We start from the raw sequence: 23,504 nt of genomic DNA, 5'->3' as shown, positions 1-23,504 counted from the left end.
TTTCAACAATTTTGTGTTGTAATCTTGCTATGAATTGCGGAGACGAGCATGTATCCATGCACGCAGTGTTAGAAAATTTCATGCTTTTGTGAATTCGTTGAGCTTGAAGTTAGTTACAGAAGCTCGTTCTTAACAGTCAGTCTTTAATATTATGTGGTCAACTGACTCTCTCCATCAATTTGGCACATTTTACGTCTTTCATCGAATCGAGCAAACACATCTGCGTCTTCGTGGTTACTTATACTCTCATTTCATGTGCACGTTTTTGTCGCAAGGCAAGTGGATTTTGTTCGATGCTAACTCGATTCTGGAAACAATTTACGATCTAATTGCGTATGTTATTTTACTTTTTCACTTTCCTAAGTCATTTTCTTGGAATATTTCGATACATTTTGATGTCCGCTTTATCAGTTACCATTTCATATTCAAATATGGAAGATGCTACTTTTTTCTACTGAATAGTTGTATATGGAACCAAGTATTCAGTACAGTGGTCAGTTTCCAATGGATATACGTTGCAGCATTTGAAACCGTAACAAGAACATGATTACTTCTGTTTTCCAGAGATTAATGTCTGCGAGACAGTATTCTGACCACGAGCTCTACTGACAGTCCATGTTGTTAACGACAAGCTCTTCTGAGATACAGAACAGTCCTTTGTGTCGGCTGCAGTTCGCCTCCTTACTGCACTTCGGAAGCGTTCTGTAGGATTCAGATCTGGAGATCTCGCTGGCCAGTAGATTTGGTGGGTATCTACTTCTGCGTGAAATTCGTCTTCTACGGCAATTAGCTGCACGAAGTGGCCGCGCCGTTTGGTATGTAAACAGGCAGAATGCGGAACTGGGGTCAGCAATGCATATGTTAGACAACCACTGCCTTGCACAGTTGTTAGATCGGTTACTGCTGCTACAATGACAAGTTATCATCTCAGGTGAGTTTGAACGTGGTGTTACAGTTGGCGCACGAGCGATGGGACACAGTATCTCCGAGGCAGTGGTTAAGTAGGGATATTCCCGTACGACCATTTCAAGAGTGTACCGTGAATACTAGGAATCCGTCAGGGCGGACGCTATGCAAATGAAACGCATACGGGACCAGAACTCTGGCCGCTCTTTTGCGGCCGTCTCTCTGCGTGGAACCGATTCTTCTAGTCTGGCCGCTCTTTTGCGGCCGTCTCTCTGCGTGGAACCGATTCTTCTAGTGCTGCTTCTCCTGCCCCTTCGGCCTTCCCTTCGATGGCTACACCCTGGGAAGAGTTCAGGCCCGTCGGCTAGTGGCGAAACCTTTTCCCCGCTATCTGGTTTTGCACCAGGACTGATGGGGATCCTGTCACCAATACCAAACCTTTATTCTTTGTGGAACACATTGAAGACAAGTTTGGCGAAGTGGACTCCCTGAGCAAGAAGCGGCCGGGTTCGTTGCTGATCAAAACTGCTTCAACTGCCCAGTCTGTGGCCCTTCGTGCCTGTACCCATCTTGGCACAATTCCTGTGTCCATTACCCCCCACCAGTCTCTCAGTATGGTTCAAGATGTGATTTTTCACAGGGACCTCATCCTTCAAACTGATGAGGAACTTCGGGACAATCTCGGACGGCGGGGTGTTCACTTTGTTCGGTGTGTTCAGAATGGTCCTAAGGACAATCGCATTGATACTGGTGCCTTTATCCTGGCCTTTGAAGGGGATACCCTCCCTGAGAAAGTAAAGATTATGGTTTATCGATGTGATGTGAAGCCGTACATCCCACCTCCTATGAGGTGTTTTAAGTGCTTGCGTTTTGGACACGTCTTCCCGCTGTTCGCAGGCCACTCTCTGTGGTGACTGTGGACGTCCACTCCGTGAGGGGAGTCCCTGTGTTCCCCCTCCTGTGTGTGTTAATTGTCATGGCAATCATTCTCCACATTCACCAGATTGCCCAGTATATAAGAAGGAAAAGAAGATACAGGAGTATAAGTCCCTTGATCGTTTAACCTACACAGAGGCTTGTAAGAAGTACACACGGCTTCACCCTGTGTTCATGACGTCTAGTTATGCTTTAGTTACATCTTCTCCCCTTCCTTCCCCTTCCTTACCCCAATCCCGGACCCCTATTCCCCCCCCCCCCCCCGCCCCTGAAGCTCCCGCACCTTCTCCTCTGGGCGCTGCTCCCCCTCCCCAGCCGGAGAAGTGTCCCACTCCTTCGGCGTCTACCGGTCAAGCACGTCTCTCCCGGGATGCCCATTCCCGGCACCTTCCAGACCAAAGGTCTGCTGCCGCGCGACGACCGCGAGAGCCGCGGTCTGTCGGCCCCCAGGTCGCCCGTTCTCTTTCTGTTCCTGATCTTGCTGCAGCTGGCTCCTTTATGCCACACAGCTCTCCTCGATCTCAGCCTGAAAAGAAGAAGAAACATAAGTCCCGGGACAAAGAGCCCTGGTGTCACCAGAGGTCCCTTCCCCGACTTCACAAACAGATTCTGACCTGTCGTTCGTGCGGTAGCGTTCTCGCTTCCCACGCCCGGGTTCCCGGGTTCGATTCCCGGCGGGGTCAGGGATTTTCTCTGCCTCGTGATGACTGGGTGTTGTGTGCTGTCCTTAGGTTAGTTAGGTTTAACTAGTTCTAGGGGACTGATGACCATAGATGTTATTAAGTACCATAGTGCTCAGAGCCATTTGAACCATTTTGACCTGTCGTTCATGGATGTCGCCCCCTCCTTGTCGCTGACGGGTGGGGATCCGGCGGTATGGTGGCTTTAGCGTGTTCAGCGCCCATTTAAATCGTCGTTCTGTGGTTCTGCAATGAAATTGTAATGGATGCTATCGTCACCTTCCGGAATTGAAATCCCTTCTTTCGTCTTACTCTGCAGCTTGTGTGGTTCTCCAGGAATCTCATTTACTGATTCTCACTCACCGACCCTCCGTGGGTTCCGTGTTTTCTGTCGAAATCGGGTCGGACCCCTGCGGGCTTCTGGTGATGTTTGTACGTTGGTACCTACAGACATTGCTAGCACGTGGCTTCCTCTTCAAACTACATTGGAAGCGGTTGCTGTTAGGGTTCACCTAGACTCTGCGGTCACAGTTTGCAATCTTTATCTCCCTCCTGACAGGACTCTTACACCTGCTGCCTTAACTGACCTTCTTTCAGCAACTTCCTCCTCCCTTCCTCCTCCTTGGGGATGTTAATGCTCATCATCCCGTGTGGGGCAGTGCATTTCTATCTAGACGAGGTCTTCTTATAGACCAGTTTATTGCAGACCATGACTTGTGCCTTCTTAATGATGGCTCCCCTACTCATTTCAGTGCCGGTCATGGTACCTTTTCTGCCATTGATCTTTCTCTTTCTTCTCCCTCTCTCCTCCCTTCATTACACTGGTCGCCACACGATGACCTTTGTGATAGTGACCATTTCCCGTTGATTCTCTCTCTCCCTTCCCGCTCTCCGATGGACAGTTTACCTCGTTGGTCTTTCCAACGCGCCGATTGGCCTCTATACACTGCACAGGTCGTGTTTCCTCCCTCTTTGTCGGGTTGTATTGATGACGTCCTACGTGACGTGTCTGACGCGATTGTTCACGCTGCTGGCCTTGCTGTACCGCGTTCATCTCGTGACCGCCGTCGAGCTTTGCAACACCTTAAGAGGCACCCATCCGTTGCCAGCCTTATTACCCTTAAGCGCCTTCGCGCTGAAGCCTGTTATTTAATCAAACAGAGCAAACGGATATGTTGGGAACGATTTGTTTCTTCCCTCGGTTCTACTGCCCCTCTGTCACGGGTATGGGCTACACTTCGCTCTCTCCAAGGTTGCCACCGGCAGTCCACCCTCCCAGGACTTCACCTCCCACATGGCCTTTGTACGGACCCATTGATTCTCGCGGAACATCTTGCGACCCATTTTGCAATGGCATCAGCATCAGCCTCCTATCCAGCTGCTTTCCTTATCCGGAAACAGCGGGCCAAAACTTCCACCTTATGTTTTACCCCTTGTGAGTCAGAATCTTACAACGAAACTTTTACTGAATAGGAATTTCTTTCTGCACTTTCTTCTTCTCATGATACTGCCCCTGGCCCAGACTTCATTCATAACCAACTGCTTCAGCATCTCAGTGTTCCACAACGGAAACATCTTCTTCAGGTGTTTAACCGTATCTGGCTCCAGGATGACTTCCCTTCTCAGTGGAGGGATAGCATCGTGGTTCCTGTCCTGAAGCCTGGTAAGAACCCCCTAATTGTTGACAGCTATCGGCCAATTAATCTGACAAATGCTTTTGCAAGTTACTTGAACGGATGGTAGCCCGTCGGCTCAATTGGGCCCTCGAATCTCGGGATCTATAGTCCTCTTACCAGTGTGGCTTCCGAGAGGGATGGTCTCCAATCGATCATTTACTTCGCTTGGAATCCGCAGTTCGGCAGGCTTTTTCCCAGCGCCGCAATTTGGTTGCAGTATTTTTTGACCTACGCAAGGCCTATGACACGGCCTGGCGCTATCACATCTTATTTACCCTTCATCAGTGGGGTCTTTGGGGCCCACTCCCGATTTCTATCCGCCAGTTCCTGTTCCATCGGTCATTTAGGGTTCGGGTTGGTACTGTTTTTAGTTGTCCATGGACCCTGGAGATGGGCATCCCACAGGGTTCTGTCTTGAGTGTACATCTATTCCTCAACGCTATCGATGGACTTGTGGCCTCTGTTGGTCCTTTGGTTGCCTCTGGCCTGTATGTAGATGATTTCTGCATTTGGGTTAGTTCCTCTTCGATGGGCTCTGCAGAGCGGCAGCTCTAGGGAGCTATACAGCGTGCCTCTGCATGGACCCACTCACACGAGTTTCAATTCTCTCCTTTAAAATCGCGGGTGGTCCACTTCTGTCGCCGTATTACGATCCACCCTGATACAGAGCTCTATGTCGATGCACAACGATTGCCTTTGGTCCCACAGTTTCGTTTCTTGGGTCTTCTTTTCGACAAAAAGCTCACTTGGCTGCCCCATATCAGAATTCTGAAGGTAGTATGTTTCCATAAACTCGATGTCCTTCGCTTCCTTGCCCACTCCTCTTGGTGTGCGGACCGCTCCCTCCTTCTCTGTCTTTATCGTGCTCTTGTTCTGTCTCACTTGGACTATGGTTGTCAAGTTTATGATTCAGCTGCTCCTTCCACACTGCACGTACTGGATCCAGTCCACCATCGTGGTATCCGTTTGGCCACTGGTGCCTTCCCTACTAGCCCTGTTGATAGTCTCCTGGTTGAAGGTCGGATCCCCCCCTTTCTGTTCGGCGGTCCCAGATTCTGGTGTCTTATGCACTCGCTGTCCGTTCCTCTCCAACTCATCCTTCCTATTCTATCCTGTTCCAAGACCATGGACGCCGCCCACCTGATTGCCGCCCTCAGGCGTGTTTACCAGTTGGGCTCCGCCTTGCGTCTCTTTGCCGTGATTTTCAGCTTCCTTCTTTGTCCTGTCCTCCTCGCTCCCTCCCCTCCACCCCCCCCCCCCCTTTGGTTAGTTCCTCGGCCTCGAATTCAGATGGATCTCCGCCGAGGTCCGAAAGATTCCATCCCCCCCGATGGTGTTACATTCCTTTATCCGCCGAATTTTATGCGAGTTTCGGGATGCTGTTGTTTTTTACACTGATGGCTCTAACTCTGCTGATCATGTGGGGTATGCCTTCACGTCCTCTGTTGGAACGGAAAATCATCTGCTGCCACCTACATGTGGGGTGTTTATTGCGGAATTGATGGCAATTTCCCAGGCCCTTACCTTTATTAAACAGTCCCAACACAACCTCGTTTTCTTATGTACAGACTCAATGATTGGCCTTCTGGCAATTGACCGTTGTTTTTTGCGCCATCCCTTGGTCTCTGCCATCTATGACCATCTCGCTGATATTCACCGTGCTGCTTGTTCCATTGACTTCCTTTGGGTCCCTGGCCATGTGGGTATCCCGGGTAATGAACTCGCTGATGGTTTGGCTGGGGAAGCACTCACTCATCCCCCGTTTTCTGTAACCCCTCCTGCAGCGGATTTACGGTTTCACATCAAATCCCACTTCGCACAATCATGGGCTACTTGGGAGGCTAATTCCCTGTCTAATAAACTTCGTGCGATTAAGGTGACACCAGGCCCGTGGCGTTCTTCCTTTCGCATCTCGCGAAAGGACTCGACCACACTGTGTCGTCTCCGCATTGGCCATAGCAGGGTGACCCATGGTTTTCATTTGCGTGATGAGCCACCCCCCACTTTGTGGTTGTGGAGCCTTCCAGTCAGTAGCCCACATTTTGGTTGAATGCCCCTTCTTTTGGCGCTGCGTGCTAAGTACAGACTCCCCCGCACTTTACCTTTGATGTTGGCTGATGATTCCCGGATGGTCTCTGGTTCTTGGTTTCCTCCGGGAAAGTGGTTTTTATTCTCAGTTTTAAGGGTTTTAATCTCTCTCTGGTATTGGGGCAGGGCGGTGAGTGTTTGGGTGTCTCCCACTGTAAGCAGTTTTCGGAGATTCCCGATTCACCTCCCTGACCGAAATCCTCTTTTCTTCCCCTTTTACTCTGTTTTTACCATTTTTTTAGGATTGGTTAGTCTCCTTTTCCCTTACGTACTTCTACATTCTAGCGGTTGCACCTTTTAAGTCGCAGGTGGTCTTGCCTTCGCTGCTTCAGCATAGTGTTGGGTTCGCTCTCTTGCTAACTTACCTCATTTTGTTTTTGCCATTAACAACATGACTGCCCGTTTAAACTTTTTAACCTTTTCCCTTTTATTGTTCTGACTTTTCAGAACTGTCACACTATCGGAATGGACCACATTTGAAACAAGGGACTGGTGTTGCTGTTTGGTCCCTTAAACCCCAACCAACCAACCAGGAATCCTGTGAAATATCAAATCTCAGACATCACTGTGGCCGGATAAAGATCCTGCAAGAACGGGACCAGCGGCGACTGAAGAGAATCGTTCAGTGTGGCAGAAGTGCAATCCTTCCGAAAATTGCTACAGATTTTATTGCTGGGCCATCAACAAGTGTCAGCGTGCGAACCATTCAACGAAACATCATCGATATGGCCTTTCGGAGACTCATAAGCCTAGATACGAGTCTGATACGTGACATGTACGTAAGCATCGTGCCTGGTCACCTGCATCCATTCAGGTCCATTGCGAATTCTGACGGAGTTGGGCAATTCCAGCAGGACAATGCGAGATCCTACATGTCCAGAATTGCTACAGAATGGCTCCAGGAACACTGCTAAATTTAAATACTTCGGCTAGCCACCAAACGCCCAGACATGAACTTTATTGAGCATGTATGGGATGCCTTGCAACGTGCTTTCAGAAGAGATCTCCACCTCCTCGCACTCTTACGGATTTATGGACATCTCTGCAGGATTCATTCTGTCAGTCCCCTCCAGCACTATTTCAGACATTAGTCGAGTCCATGCCACGTTGTGTTGCCGCACTTTTGCGTGCTAGCGGGGACCCTACACTACATTAAGCAGCAAGTTTCTGTGGTTCGTCAGAGTATGTAGTGAGTGGCCAGAAAAAGGAGCAAGAAGTGAGAGTGCATGGTGTCATAAAAAGTTGTGTATTGGGTGATGCAGCTAAGACAAATAACTTAAAATGCATTAAGATACAACACTGCTGCCCCCAATGACCGTTTAAAAGTAATTTTTACGTAATTTCATGATAATTAATGGCATTTGTTTCAGTTCGTCGTATAGGTAAGTAAACACGTAGTTAGACAGAGCTATGTTAATAAAACATTCTAAATTTGATGCGCTGCGAGTAAAAATTTTAATGCTCATCCTATTCCGTGAATGTATTTGTGATTCCTAACTTCATCCACTCTCCCAGGTTGTAATGTAAAAGTCCACGTTTTTGCAACATTAGTAAAGACACTTATTCAAATTTACATCACATTTCCTTTCATTTCCCATTCAGGCATGGCAAAAAATGCAGTTTATGCTCAGTTTTCTGCACATCACTAAAAGAGTGTTCTTTCGAGTATACAGATTTCTTAGTGATCACTGTCCTCATTCAACAACTTCGTTAAATATACTGAATGCATTTTCAACAGAGATTATAGTTTCCAACATAAATAAGTCGTACTTGATCCACATTATGTCCACAGCACAAAGATCAACTTACAACTCCGCATTTAGACAAAGACTGCACTATTCGTGCTCGTAACAAAGACTAACTACTTTCGACGAGTATGTCAAACGATATACTACAGAATGAAGTTGTATATTGCTCTAGAACCAGCAATTGCTCGAATTAATTTTCTACATACACTATGTGATCAAAAGTATCCGGACATCAACAAAACATACATTTTTCATATTAGGTGCATTGTGCTGCTACTTACTGCAAGGTACTCTATATCAGCGACCTCAGTAGTCATTAGACATCGTGAGAGAGCAGAATTTGGCGCTCCGCGGAACTCACGTACTTCGAACGTGGTCAGGTGATTGGGTGTCGCTTGTGTCATACGTCTGCACACGAGATTCTCACACTCTTAAACATCCCTAGGTCCGTTGTTTCCGATATTATAGTGAAAGGACACGTACGGCACAAAAGCGTACAGGTCGACCTCGTCTGTTGACTGACAGAGACCGCCGACAGTTGAAGATTGTCGTAATGTGTAATAGGCAGAGATCTATCCAGACCATCACAGAAGAATTCCAAACTGTCTCAGGATCCACTGCAAGTACTATGACAGTTAGGCGGGAGGTGAGAAAACTTGGACTTAATGGTCGATCAGCTGCTCATTAGCCACACATCACGACGGTAAATGCCAAACAACGATTCGCTTGGTGTACGGAGCGTAAACATTGGACGATTGAACAGTGGAACTACGTTGTGTGGAGTGATGAATCACGGTACACGATGAGGTGATCCGATGGCAGGATGTGGGTATGGCGAATGCCCGGTGAACGTTATTTGCCAGCGTGTGTAGCGCCAACAGTAAAATTCGGGGGGCGGTGGTATTATAGTGTGGTCGTGATTTTCATGGATGGGGCTTCCACGCCTTTTTTTGCGTGGCACTATCACAGCACTGGCCTACTTTGATCTTTTAAGTACCTTCTTGCTTCCCACATTTGAAGAGCAATTCGGGGATGGCGATCTCATATTTCATCACGATCGAGCACCTGTTCATAATTCACTTCCTGCGGTGGAGTGGTTACACGACAATAACATCCTCGTAATGGACTGACCTGCACAGAGTTCTGGCCTGAATCCAACAGAAAACCTGTGGTATGTTTTGGAACGCCGACTTCGTGCCAGACTTCACCGACGTCATCGATACCTCTCCTCAGTGTAGTAATCCGTGAACAATGGGCTGCCGTTCCCCAGGAAACCTTGCAGCACCTGGTTGAACGTGCGTCTGTGAGAGTGAAAGCTGTCATGAAGGCTAAGGGTGGGCTAAGACCATATTGAATTCCGGCATTACCGATGAAGGGCGCCATGAACTTGTAAGTCATTTTCAGCCAGGTGCCCGGATACTTTTAATCACATAGTGGAGTTTTCTGCATATAATAAGTGAACAGTTACAAGGAAAAAAATCCTCCTTTGGTTAGTAAAACTTATAAAAATAAAAATACTTATACATTATTGTATGTAATTTTGAAATAGAATATTTTCGAAAATTGGCCTGGTGTCAATAAGGCTTGCGAACTTCTTCTTCTTAAGTTGCCAATCCTAAGATTGATTTGCAGCAGCTCTCCATTCAGTGCGATTGTCGGCCAGCCTCTTCAATTCCGTGAAACTTCCGCATCCTAGGTCCTGCATTATCTGGCTTATGTACTTTCTTCTAGGTCTGCCTCTTGCCCTTTTGCCCTCCACAAGGCCTTCCGTTATAGTGTGGAGAAGACTTTCATGTCTCAGAATGTGTCCCATCCATATATCTCTCTTCTTGACCGTCTTCCAAAGAACTGGAACTTCCTCCGCTCTCTGCAGGACTTCTTCATTTGTCATCCTGGCCGTCCATGGAATTTTTAACATCCTTCGCAGACACCACATTTCGAATCCTTCAATCCTTCTTCTTTCGTCCTCTCTAAGTGTCCAGGTTTTGCTGCCGTAGAGAAGCACACTCCCAACAAAGGTCTTTATTAACCGCTTCCTTAACGACAGACTTATCATATTTGATGTGAGGAGTCCTTTCCTTTTATAGAATGCAATCTTTGCCTGATTTATTCTACTTATTACATCTTTCCTACTACGACCATCTGATGTTATTCTGCTTCCCAAGTAGACAAAGTCTTGTATTTCTTTCAGCTTCTCTCCATTCAGCCTTATATTCGTAATTGCTTGATTATTTTGTTTGCTTGCAACTAAGATTTTTGTTTTTGACTTATTAATTTTCATGTTGTACCGTGTAGCAAGAGTGTTTTCCATTTCCTCCAACACTACTTGTAATTCTTCCTCATTTTCCGCTAGGACAGCAATGTCATCCGCAAAACGCAGCATATCAACTATTTTTCCTGGATCCTGATTCCATTAGCTTGTCCTAACTTTTCTCTGACCTCGTCCATTGCTTTCTGTATGTACATATTAAAGAAGACAGGGGAGAGTGCACATCCCTGTCTCACACCCTTTTAATTTTTGCTTGTTGTTGATCTTCCCCACATCTCACTATTCCCACTTCTTCTTTGTATATGTTCCATATCGTTCTCCTGTCCTTATACTTACCTCCAGTTTCCCACAATATCTGGAATAGCTTTTTCCATTCAACCTTATCAAAGGCTTTTTCGAGGTCAATAAATGCTATGTAGGTGTCCTTTCCTTTTTCCATTCTTTTTTCTATTATGAGACTTAGGGCCATAATGGCTTCTCGCGTACCTCTCCCTCTTCTAAAGCCAAACTGGTCTTCTGTGAGCATGCATATAAACACACTTCATCCGGAATCGGCAATCTCTACCATTTTTACCTGTTATCGTAATTGATACTGCGAAGATAGCGGTTGCAGGGATTCCAAAATTTTCGAAAACGTTTTAATTTCAATAACAGAAATGTGGCATGAAGTCATTCATGGGGCAGACGGCCATTATTATAATAACCAATAGTTCTCTATCCAGGCAGACTAGTACGCGTTAGTTTGTTTCACATACAACTTGAAGCGCCGTACCTATGTTCAATAATTGCTCCTGGATAACTGATGATGGATAAATTCCGAAATGCTTCATATAAGCAATAAAGTCATTCGACGGCTAATGTTTGACTTCTATCATTGCGGCCCAGTAAGTCTGAATGCAAAGCTACTGATTCTTTCAATTTTCAAGTTTGATTTCGAGTAACAAAAGACGAAATTTTTTATGGTGTGATATTGTTACAAGTTTACAGTTTTCGGATTTTCCTCATTACTTGTATTGTAGAACGTTACCTCTTGCCAACTTCTATCATTTTAGATCAACGGCAAGTACCCTATACGTTTTGATGAGTGAATTCGCAAGTATAAAAATATGCAACATAAGTGACCGTATATTTTGATTACAATGACTTAGAAGCTAACTTTATTATACTGGACTTTTGTATTGTATTGTGTGGAAGTGGGGACCTAGAAACGACGGAGAGGCTTAGTCCCCGCCGTAGCCCTCAGTGGTTCACAACCCCACAACAGCCTGCAGCAGTCCACTCAGCACACCGCCGTCCCACACCGAAGCCAGGGTTATTCTGCGGTTCGGTCCCCAGTGGGCACCCCTCCCCCTACCCCCTCCCCGGAACGCCTCACACCAGACGAGTGTAACCCCAATGTTCGCGTGGGAGAGTAATTATGGTGTACGCGTACGTGGAGAAAGTGATTGCGCAGCGACAATAGCCGAATAGTGTAACTGAGGCGGAATAAGGGGAACCAGCCCGCATTTGCCGAGAGAGATGGAAAACCGCCTTAAAAACCATCCACACTGGCCGGCTCTCCGGATCTCGACACTAATCCGCCGGGCGGATTCGTGCCGGGAACCGGCGCGCCTCCCCGCCCGGAAAGCAGTGCGTTAGACGCCACGGCTAACCGTCTACCCCTTTATGAGAAAAAGGGGACTTGACAGATGGGCAGACACACAGTCTGATAACGAGTGGCAATTTTTTTCATGTGGTACAATTACAAATACACAGTTTAAAGGTTTTCCATATTTGTTAGTACTGTAAAACCTCGCTTCTTACCAAATTTCACGATTCTAGGCCAATGGGAAGAATCCAATAAGTTTTTGTTACAGCATTATGCACCCCATTTTGTGCTAAAGACAACCTTAATATGGAGGAATAAACGTCATTTTTCCTTCTGATATAGTAATTGTGTACAACGTTGTTCCTTTTGAACTGTAGTGTATTACCTACAACAAACTTCATGAGGGAATAAATATATTGTGAAGCAGTAGTCAGAGCCCAGCTCTTTAAAACACCACATGTCTAAAAGATGATCGTGGGTGAGCACCACATTTTCTTCTTAAAGCATGTTTTTGGCAACGAACACTTTCTTTCTTAAAAATGAATTGCCCAAAACCTTATTCCATATGACATTACTGGATGAAAATGTGCAAAATATGTAAACTTAATGATCTGTCTCTCCCCAATATTTACAATGATTCTAAGTCTAAATCTGGGTGAACTAGGTTGTTTTATATTATGCCATAAATGTTTCTCCCCCCGTTGTATTCAGTAATTCATCATTAGTTAAGCTATCTACCCATTTAATCTTCAATATTCATTTACTGAACCATATTTCAAAAACTTCCATGTCTTCTTGTCTGAACTGATTATCATCGTCATTTAAGAAAATTCATCCTAACACTTAAATTTATATTCAGTGCTCACAAACATCTCTTCTTGCGAGACGCTTTTCTTGTCATAGCAAGTCTACTTTGGCCACCGTCACTTATTTCTTTGCTCAAAAGCGTAACTCATCTACTACATTTAGTGTCTCACTTCCTAACGTAATTCCCTCATTATTACTTTCATTCGACTACTTTCCATTAATCACGTTTTGCTTTTGTTGATTTTCATCTAGTATCCTCTTTCTAGAACGCTGTCCATTTCGTTCAGCTGTTTTTCCAAATCCTGACAGAATTATAGTGTCGTCGGAAAACCTGAAAGTTTTCATTTTTCCTCCTTAAACTTCAATTACTTCCCCAAAATTTCCTTTGGTTTTTCTTTACTGCTTGCTTAATGCATAGATTGAATAACTGAGATAATTTACAACAGTTTCCCTCTCCCTTCTCAACCACCGCTTCTCCTTTCATCCCATTCCACTCTTAAAATGCAGCCTGGCTTCTGCACAAGTAGTAAATACCCTTTAACTTCCTATATTTCACCCCTTCTACCTTCGGAATTTCAGAGAGCGTGTTCCAGTTATCATCGTCAAAAGCCTTTCCTAAGTCTACAAATGCTATAAACATAGATTTGCCATTCTTAAACCTACGAGAGCATGATGGAAAGTAATACCTCCAAAAACTCTTTGAAGCTTTATAAATAAAACAAACTTTGTACATGGAATGTATTCCTAGTTGCGAAAGTGAAGAGCTGCAGAAGGGGATGATAACGAAAAATTTGTTCCAGACCGTGATTCGAATCCTTATTTCCAGATTTACGCGAGCGGTAGTCTCAACCGCTTTAGCTATCCGTGCGCGACACACGGTCAGGCCCACACTTCCATATGTCGCCATTCCTGCTTATCCAATGATATAAAGTGCCTGACAGAGAGCAAAGTAAAATTTGAAAATAAACCGAAAAAGTTACTCCTTGACAACACCTTCTATTCCGTAGAAGAATTTCTGCTATTGTAATTTGTAAAATGTGTGGATAGAAATTGCTAACTCACATCTGTAGTTTCAAAAAATAAAAAATAGAAGTAAATAAAAGTAAGACTTATAAATTTTCAGCTTGTAGCCATACTTACAAATTAATTTGCAATGTGAGTGTCAAATGACTCGTTCCACACAATTACGATTTTATCGTGAAAAATGATCCTTGAAACATGAAACTAATTAACTCGGCTAAAAGAAGCGATCGCTTCACACGAGTCATCAGATAGTCATCAATTCTGTATTGCGGGAAAGTGGCATCGGGTGGTGGTGGGGGGGGGGGGAGGGAGGGAGGGATTGGGGATTAAACCTTATATAGGGACACCAAGAGAACCTCCACAGGGTCTGTTATGTTAGGACTATCAGCAACGTCCCAACCTGAAGCGGAGGTCCTCGACGCGCGCCAGCCGTTTCGTCATAGCGTACGAAGTGCGTGACAGCCTAAGAGGCTCCCTGTAGCGCGCGGCGGCCTACTTTGAGGCGCTGAGGCGCTTGTCCGGTGGCCCCTACATGCTTATGTTTCATCCATGGAATGTAGCATCCCATACACGGTCTGACAACTGGAACACAGTAGACTGCAGTAGTTATTCAGAGAAGAAGCTTGTACAGGATAGAGTAGCGTGCAAAACTGTATGACCCATCTTAGGACTGAAGACAAACAATCATCATTCCACATTATGCTGTAATGTGGCTGTCGAGTGGCTATTGTTAAGACTTATGGTTGTGCAGTATATGGTGCAACATACTGACGGAGCTACTGTAATTAGATTTACTCTTCGCAAACTGGGTCTACTGTATAATTTGTGGCTAATACTGTACATCTTCGTTAGCTCAGTCCTTATATGCTTGATTGTTTATTTTGCGCTAGTCTTGTAAAAACCGAACTGTGAAAATGACTACGAAGTCTGCAGAAAGCGTGTTTATTTTATATCTATTGGAAGCGTACAGCCGTTTGCAGCCTAATAATGTGTTAAATGAAATGAATATTGTGAATGTTGGAAATAAATACAGGGAAATGTATTCATAAGCAGATAAGCTATAATTGCTAAAAGAATTTAATTCGTTGAGGACGTATTATGGAAAACGCAACGAAAAGCGGCGCCGAAAGTGTCGAGCTACTGGAGCTAACGCTCGGGTACTTTTGGTGTTATGAATTCTTTTGTAAGTGGAACAAATCACTTCTAATTCAAATGTAACCACAATTTCAGAATTATATACGCATGCACACCTTTACTGATCTTTATGTAACGTTTAGAGTTTTCTGTAACAGCTGTGGACGTTTCCAGTAGCCCTGCCGCTGTGGACGAGCGGTTCTAGGAGCTTTAGTCCGGAACCTCGCTGCTGCTACGGATGCTAGTTCGAATCCTGCCTCAGCCATGGATGTGTGTGCTGTCCTTAGGTTAGTTGGTTTAAGTAGTTCTAAGTCTAGGGGACTGATGACCTCTGATATTAAGTGCCATAGTACTTAGAGCCATTTGAACTATTTCGTTTCCAGCACCACACGGTTATTGACTGTGGTGATACTGCATTTACGAATTTTAGATCTTCAAATGTGTTTCCTGCAGCAGTATTACATAATGTAACAGACAGGCGATGAGTCGCAGGAATAGCCTGTTGCAAGTGAGTGTCCTCTGTCTTAATCATAGGTGTAACAATTTGCGAAAAATAGGACTACATCAAATGAGCGAGTGTCACTTCCTGAGAAAATTACAATATTCCGTTGGTTCGCTTATCCCCAAGTCACTTAGTAAATTTTTATGTTTCCGTCTTCACTCATCAATCTTCCTCTTCACTTCCCGTGAGCGCAAGGGCCGATGACAGGCCGCGTCCATACCCATTGTGTTTGCACATCTAAGATTTGACCTGACGTTTGCCCATTACCACTTCAGAGTATGGAGCCAGTCGCCAATGTATTGCAAAATATTATTTTCCAGTGTTATCGATAGTCTAGAAGCCGCTTTAGGCCCTACTGTCAGGTCCGTGGCGAGGATTTGCGCCTACAGCTGACGTTTGTAGGCTGCCCGCGAGGGGCAAGTGAGCCACTTGCGGCGAGCCACCTGCCTTGCTTTGCGGCGAGGACAAAGGGGCTCTCCGGCTCAGTGGAGCGGCAATGTTGCATGTTCTGAAGTGCCTATTTGCTCGCGAGCAAGGAGGCTCACAGAATGCTCAGACTACACTCTCTACGTCAGTTTTACCCCATAATTTCGATGCTTTGAAGTGTCGATGGGTGAAGCTTTCGGGCATGATATTCTAGCATAAATTTATTTCTCGAGTCACTCTCTACAAATCCTCGAAGTCTGTTGCTGAGTGAATGTCTGTTATATTTTTAAAATTAAGTAAACAGTGCAGGAATACGTACTGAACAAACCACCCAATCCTATTAAAGTGTAGGTGCTTGTTCGGTATGCAAGCCCTATCCAGTGTACCTGAAAAATCAAGATGAGGCAGCTGTTTTTCAATTAATGAACAATATGGTGCAGATCCCACAGGTTGTGAGAGATTTTTAGTTGGTAATGTGAGTTAGTTTTATCTGTCTTTTTGCAAAAAGAGTGACGACTTACAATAATTTAAGTGGATAGTCCCAGTTAAACCATACTGACAGCGATATTTAGCCGGCTGTAGCACTAGTTGGCTCACAAGTATCGCAGTCTATACCTCTCGGCGGTTAGTGTAGTCTTCAAGCCATCACCTAAAATGTGAAGTTTTGCACACCCATACCACACCAATGTGCGTTCGGTACCAATCCTGACTCTTTCAGAGATGTTCTGAGTGGAATAGCAAAATCTGTGACAAAAATCGTTCTTAAGATTCAGGCATGATTCATCTCTGAATATCACATTGCTTCATCAGTCACGTGGCTGAACTACTTGAGCGTGACAGTTATAGCCCGCGTTCACCTTACAGACAGGACGTAGAACTTCGCCTTATAAAACAGGTTACTCTTCACTAGGAAACTATGCTGTGGTCTCGAAGAAACTGCAGACATGACCAAGCCATTCTGGGTATAGTACAATGCTTTTCGCTACTTTGTCAGGTGACTATTCTATGCAAGAATTACGCCTTTCCTACCCCGAGGTAAAACAATTGGGTTTTTAAGAAAATCTTGGTGTTCATTTGAGGTGATTTATTGACAGTTCCCTCTTCCCGGTTCCGCTTATTATTTGGACAATAGTGTGATGTGGTGTAAGAGAGCATCCGATTCGAGTAAACAGTAGAGGTATCGTTCCTTATACTCAGACCACTTGCACCCAATCCAAATTCCGTGAACGCATTTCCTACCGATGATGGCAACTGAGAAGCTACTTGAGTACGAGTTAGCGGCTGCAAAATCTAAAATGGCGTAAATTCTATTCTTGACCACATAAATTGTTAAGTTTCCATTATAAAAAGCTTAGTTAGTCGAAAATAATAAACTAGGTAAACTAGACTACGTCAGAAAATCAATTAATTATGTTTTGATTACCTCTGTGAATTCTCGCCCAATAGGGTAAGACGCATTAGGCACGAAAATATGCCTTAAACCACGGCCTAATTCCCATTAATCCTATGGCACCAAGGGTAGAAATACAGGCTATCTAAACAGTTGTATGAATTAATTTCCATCACTGTGTTGCAGGCTGAGTTTCATCACCTGCTATTACAGATGCATTGTCGACTGGTCTGTCCCAGGGCTACAGAGTCATAATGCTATCGTAGGACACTCGCCAGGCATAGCCATATCTGTAGTCACTACGTTCGCGCTGACCGTACCAGACTGGAGTAGGCAGTAACATTCAGCAGTTATTAGACAGTAATGAACGTTGAACAGTGTCACTGCAGGTTAGCTGTAAGATCTGAGACGTTCATCTGAACACATTAGAGAATTAACTGTAGTGTGTGAGATATAGATATTATGATAGACGACATTTATAATTCGTCCTGCAGTAATCGAAGAGCCTTTTTGTATGAATTATGACCAGATCTCTGTAATTTGAGTGCGAAAGCGTTCAAAATCTATCTGGCTTTGAAGAATATCAAGGAAGTCGAAGTCGAGCTCATGTTCAGCATACAGAAAAAGGAGCAGTACTACATTAGTTTTATGACTTAAAATCTTGTCTACAATCAGTAATCTCTCCAGAGCTTCAAATGGTAAGAACGTCCACTCTGCCGAGCGTTAAAATTGCAACGCCAGATAGGACAGCAAATAACATTGTGCGTACACAGCATGATAGGAAGAATACGTGATTAACTTTGCAAGTGATTTTGGGATGGGAAATTTTGAACACATAGCTGCCACGTGTCACAGCAACAACTGTTTCAATCCGGACGGGCATTGGTCGATCTTAGTTTAGGATCCTGCTGCCGTCAACAGTACAATGTCTTCTGTATCGACGTAGGTCAGGACAGGATGGAAACCATGCAGTCTGAACATTTTTCGGCTGCGCGAACCGGAGTTGATCCTTGTCTGAGCCCTATGGCGCACATTACGAACGCGCCGGGTGCTTGAGTCCTTACGAAGATGACGAATTCAATCTGGCGACCTTCGTTCTCCTTCGAGACTACACACGCAGATATGTGCTTCGAGATGCTGTATGAGAAGTAGAACTCGTCTGAAAAGACACTGTTGGGGCACATCTATACCCAGTGTTATTGTAGGCCGCACTACTGACACCGCCTCATCGGCCGTGTGAATAAGTGTCTTGCTGGAAAAAAGACTATCCTGACTCAGGGTAACAAATTATGGGCACTTTCGGCCACTAGTCACCCCAGACTGCTCAGAGCCTGCATAGCATTGAGTAAACACATCGATTCCATATTCGCATGATAGTCGTGAGATCTAAATCAACACGAGCAGAAATGTGGCAGGTCGATAAAATGCCGTCTAGACAGGATGTCATCCTACGGCTGTCGTATTCGTTACGTACTGCTAGACATTCCACCTTCTTACCCGAGGCATAATACAAGTTCACATATGCAAACAACATTGAAATGGCGATTTCCTTATATAGGATGGCCAGAAACAGCCTCTGAAAAGCTTGTAAGAGTGTTGCGGGGAGGCTGTGAAATAATTGTTGATAAAAGATTAAATACTTTGCACCGTTTCCGAATTAATTAGCTTTAGAATTATCCAATCGGGCTTCTGTCAGCTCAATTCAAGCTGCCCATCGGAGACGGTGTCACCAAACATGTTGTTCGTTCAGTTTCCTAAAACCGAACAAGAGAACGGTACCAAAACTGGACATGGGGCGGTACTAAGGACCGAATTCGACCCAAACGCTGAGCGCTCCCGTGCGCCATAAAATGTAGTGTGAGAACAACCAACACTAGAGGTATCTCTCGGGCCACCTGATTCTGTGCGCGCAGCGGTCTGATTGGCTAAATTAAAAACTAATTAACTTGGAAACGGAGCAACATATCGAATTGTTTTCTGAACGATTATGTCTCAGCACAACCTTCCCTGCGACAGCCTAACAGGCTTCTCAGACTGACTGTAGCCACCCTGTATACAGAACATAACTGACGTTACTCTTACGTATTTCGTTCACTTACACTGAAATGGTGGTCATTTGCACGTCCAGAAGCCAATTTGATGGTTGTTGCATACTATGTTCGTTGTTTTGCAATTTTACTGGCTATCGATGTAAAAGGCAATGCCAGGGCTTAATTAATTGAATATTTTAATGTTATTATTCGTTTCTAACGATGGAGTAGGGCACATGTCAGCTACAAATCTATAAGGAAACACCTAGTGCTACTTACACATGGCGTACGTACGGACCTGTGGGGAAATGACACTAAACTCCGACTTGCACATGATGTAATTCCTCTAGATTACGGGAAGCGGGTGAGGAAGCTCTGATCTAAATTCTGATGACATCACAGAAGTATTTGATAGGATTAATACTCACTGAATTTAAGGAAAGAGACATCAACCGCAGTTTATCATGATGCTGTTCAGATCGCTGTACGATTATGCTACTTGTGCAAAACTAACCAAGTTTTTTCTGTTAAGTACTATTTCCTTTAGAGGGAAGAGCTGTAACCTCCCCCTCACTTATCGACCGTAATGACAGTGAAAAATTAAACCGCGTGTACCTAATGGAAATTTGGGAAAAGCAATCGTCACCGAAGTTAATCTGTCGGTAAAGAGGGAGGAAAGGGTTACATCTAAATGAAAGGAAAAATGCAAATGACACTGGTGGAAATTAATTTTGAAAAGGGGTAAAGTTAATCAAGAAAGTAAATGTGCGGCCGTTACGTTAACAATTAACTAGAGGTAATTAGATATTTGAGATTTGGGGGAAATTACGGTCGCCAGTCCTAAGGACAATTACTATAGTAACTGAAAAAGAAAGGTTATTACACATATAATTATCACTAGAAGCGTGGCAACTGAAGGTTGACACGTGTAGTGTGAAAACTGAAAGTTTGTCAGAAGTAATAAATTTTGCTACACTCTGACTTAATTTAGCAAAAGAATTAATAGAACAGGAAAATCGAAAGTCAATTTAGTGACTGAAGTTAATATTGAGCTTTCTTTCTGAAGCACATCGAAATTCAGTAAAATACGGTTACTCTTGGACTACCTCAACAAACATTCCAAAAGCTACTTGAATTTACGCAATTTAGAAATAAGGGATTTAACTTTGAACTTGAATTAAATGATTCTGAACAATTAACAATACTAAAATGTAGTACATACCATGCTGAGCTGCAGTCACAGGTAAGCTAAAATACGGTAACAAAACTCGCACTCTTAATTTGTGCTTGTGTAATCTGAATATTGTAGCCAGCTATGAATACTTAAACTGAACTTTGAAATTAAAGCAGTGAAATAAAATCATATTGCTTTAATGCTGGCATTTGAATTTCAACGACACTCGGGTTCATTCCGGAAAAGGAAGGGACCCTGCTTGGTAATGCAATTGGGACAATGAGCAACAAAGGTTCATGCTAAGTTGCTGTAATTTTGATGCAACAATTTTAAAAGTTTGAAAAGCTGAGGTTTGCCATACAGTTCTAAAACTTTACGTGCTTCCAGTTTTCCTTGTTGGTTGATTGAAAGTTTGAAGCCGTCGATCGAGGAGGTGGTGACAGTCACTCATTGTCGGCCGTCGCTGTTGCAGAAGCTGGATGTTGGCGCGCCTTCTTCTCGAGACGGTCACGAGACGAAACGGGCTCTTGATGTGCGCCAGCTAATGCTTCCCGTCCGCGACACCATGTCAGAAACTATCATCGCAAGTCGAGCGCAATTACATGTTGCCAAACCCCGAAAGCGCGGCAACTCGCGGGAGCTTCACACAACACACCTGCTCCACTCGCTACTCCAGCCAGACTCTCTCTGCTCTGCCCGCGCTCCACGCGGCAGAGTTAACACTACCAAAGATCCTACACACTTTGATTCTTCACACGACCTATCGATGTAATCGTTCGATAGCAGTTTTCCCTAGGCAAGACCCAGCGTAAAAATACAAATAATATTTACGAAACAAACCAATTATACATCGACATAAATGCATAAATATATATATACAATAGTAAAACAATTACAATATGTAAATACACAGAAACGTCACATATTCAGGTAACAAAAATAAGGAAAAAAAATTATAGTACAATAGATGGAAAGAGGAGGATATGCATTTCCGGCGTTACAGAGCAATAAAATTACTTCCGTTCTGGTTTCCGTAAGAACCGAAAGTGCCAGAAAGGCCCAGATGAATGGGTTCCTTAACAATATAATACCGATGCCAACGCGGACCTATGTTCATATTGAAATGCCTGCGCAAAAAGCCATCAAGAAGTTGTGCTCTTGGAAATAGTGCGCGCTGACAATACTGTTTCTTGATGGTTGCATGAGCAGCAGTTACTGTCTACTTTTCCGTGGCTCAATTACGATCTTTCCATGTTCACTGTAACATATCTGAAGATACCGCTACATCAACAGGGGTACACGTATGACTCTTATCATGTACTACTTCATTTCCAACAAACTGACAGTGCACCGTGCTCAGAAACACATGTGGCTCCCTGCCATGACTCAGTTGTACCATAGACTGCAACCACTTCATTATTAATATCGTATGAAGCATACTCTATTTGTCGCCCAGTTTCACCTTCATCCAGATATCAGTATGCTAATACGTTTGATGCGGCAGTAGAAACGGATTGAAAGAAATACCATATCCACCAAAAAATAAATGTGTTAGATATTGTGATAATGGGGATAGTGATGGATAAGTAGGAGGAGATACGTAAGGGAACATTAAAGGAGTGAGTAGCGGTGTTACCCTTTAAGGTATCATCTTTACGTGTCGCAGATAGATGAAAACGAGTAAGCTATTTCCGTTGCTCGAGATATTCCAAAAAAATATTCAACTACAGTGGTTCATCCCTCTAGTCCTCGTCCTTCCTGTATTTTTTTAAAAATACAAACAGTTATAAATCCTCTTCCAGAAATGAAAGTTACTTCACTGACATCGAGAAGTGCTGTTGCCGTGTGTGTATTGAGATCAACGTAAGTTCACTTATTGTGAATGCTGGACGAATATTAACATTACGAAGAAGTATATTTTTCCCCGTCATGTGGATAGATGTCTGGTTAAAGTATCGCTCATTATCCCTTAGAGCAGCCTTGCTTAAAATGGGTTCCACGGATCCTTGAAGAAAACTTGGGATGTGAACACCTTTTTGTTTCAAAAAGTTCAAGAAAGTAAGGAAGATAGAAAATCTGAAAAGAGAAAGGAAAAGGCTGAGTCTAGTTATAACGGGGGCAATGAAATGGAAAGGTGATTAGGATTTTTGGCGAGACTAACGCGGGGTAATACCAATAGTTGCAGAAAATGGTACAATGAGAGTAGGATTCGTTATAAATGAGAAAGCAATGGACAGAGACTGGGGCACTGCCAGCAGTTCAGTGATAAGGGTTGTTCTCATCAGAATCAACAGAAAAAAATGCAACAACAACAGTTTAGCTGTACATACTAACGTTACAAGCAGAAGAGGAAGGGCTGTATAAAGTGTATGAGGGTATTAAACAGGTAATTCATTATCTAAAAGGAGATGAAAATTTAATGAACATTGGGCACTAGAAAGCGATAGTAAGGGCGGTAATAGAAAGAAAAGTTACGGTGGAATACCTACTCGGTAGCTAAAAGGAGAGAAGGGTTAACCGAATTATGTTACAAATTTCACTATAAATTGTAAATATGTTGCTCAAAAATCACAAGAAGAGGTAGTGTGCTTGGAAATACAGTAAGATTCCAACAGGATTACATGATGGTCAGACAGAGAGTAAGAAATTATATATATTTATTGTAAGGCGATACCAGCAGCAGGTAAAGAATAGGATTACAATTTAGTGACGATGAAAAGTAGACTGATGATAAAGAGACTCATCCCGCGAATCAATGTGCGAAGAAGTGGAACACTTAAGTGCTGAAGAACGAAGAGAAGTATTTGAAGTTCCCAGATGCTATACATACTGCGATAATGAATACCACAGTATTCAGGTCAGTTGAATAGGAATGAACGTCTCTGAAAAGGGTAATCACAGAAGCTGGGCAGACAAACACAGTTACAAGGACGGTACTGCGTAGAAACCTAATGTAACAGAAGATAAATTAAATTAACTGAAGAAAAAAGGAAGTACAAAAATCTTCAGGGAAATTCAGGAATACAGAAATATAGCTTAGAATGTAAACAAATAGGGAGTGCAGGAAAGCGAAGGCGAAATGGCTGCAGGAAAAAATGTGAACAAATGGTAAAAGAAACGGCCACCG

Source organism: Schistocerca cancellata, chromosome 1, assembly GCF_023864275.1.
Source record: "Schistocerca cancellata isolate TAMUIC-IGC-003103 chromosome 1, iqSchCanc2.1, whole genome shotgun sequence".
NCBI classification, from domain to species: domain Eukaryota; kingdom Metazoa; phylum Arthropoda; class Insecta; order Orthoptera; family Acrididae; genus Schistocerca; species Schistocerca cancellata.
The sequence above is the reverse complement of the archived record's forward strand: the minus strand, read 5'-3'. Positions refer to the sequence as shown.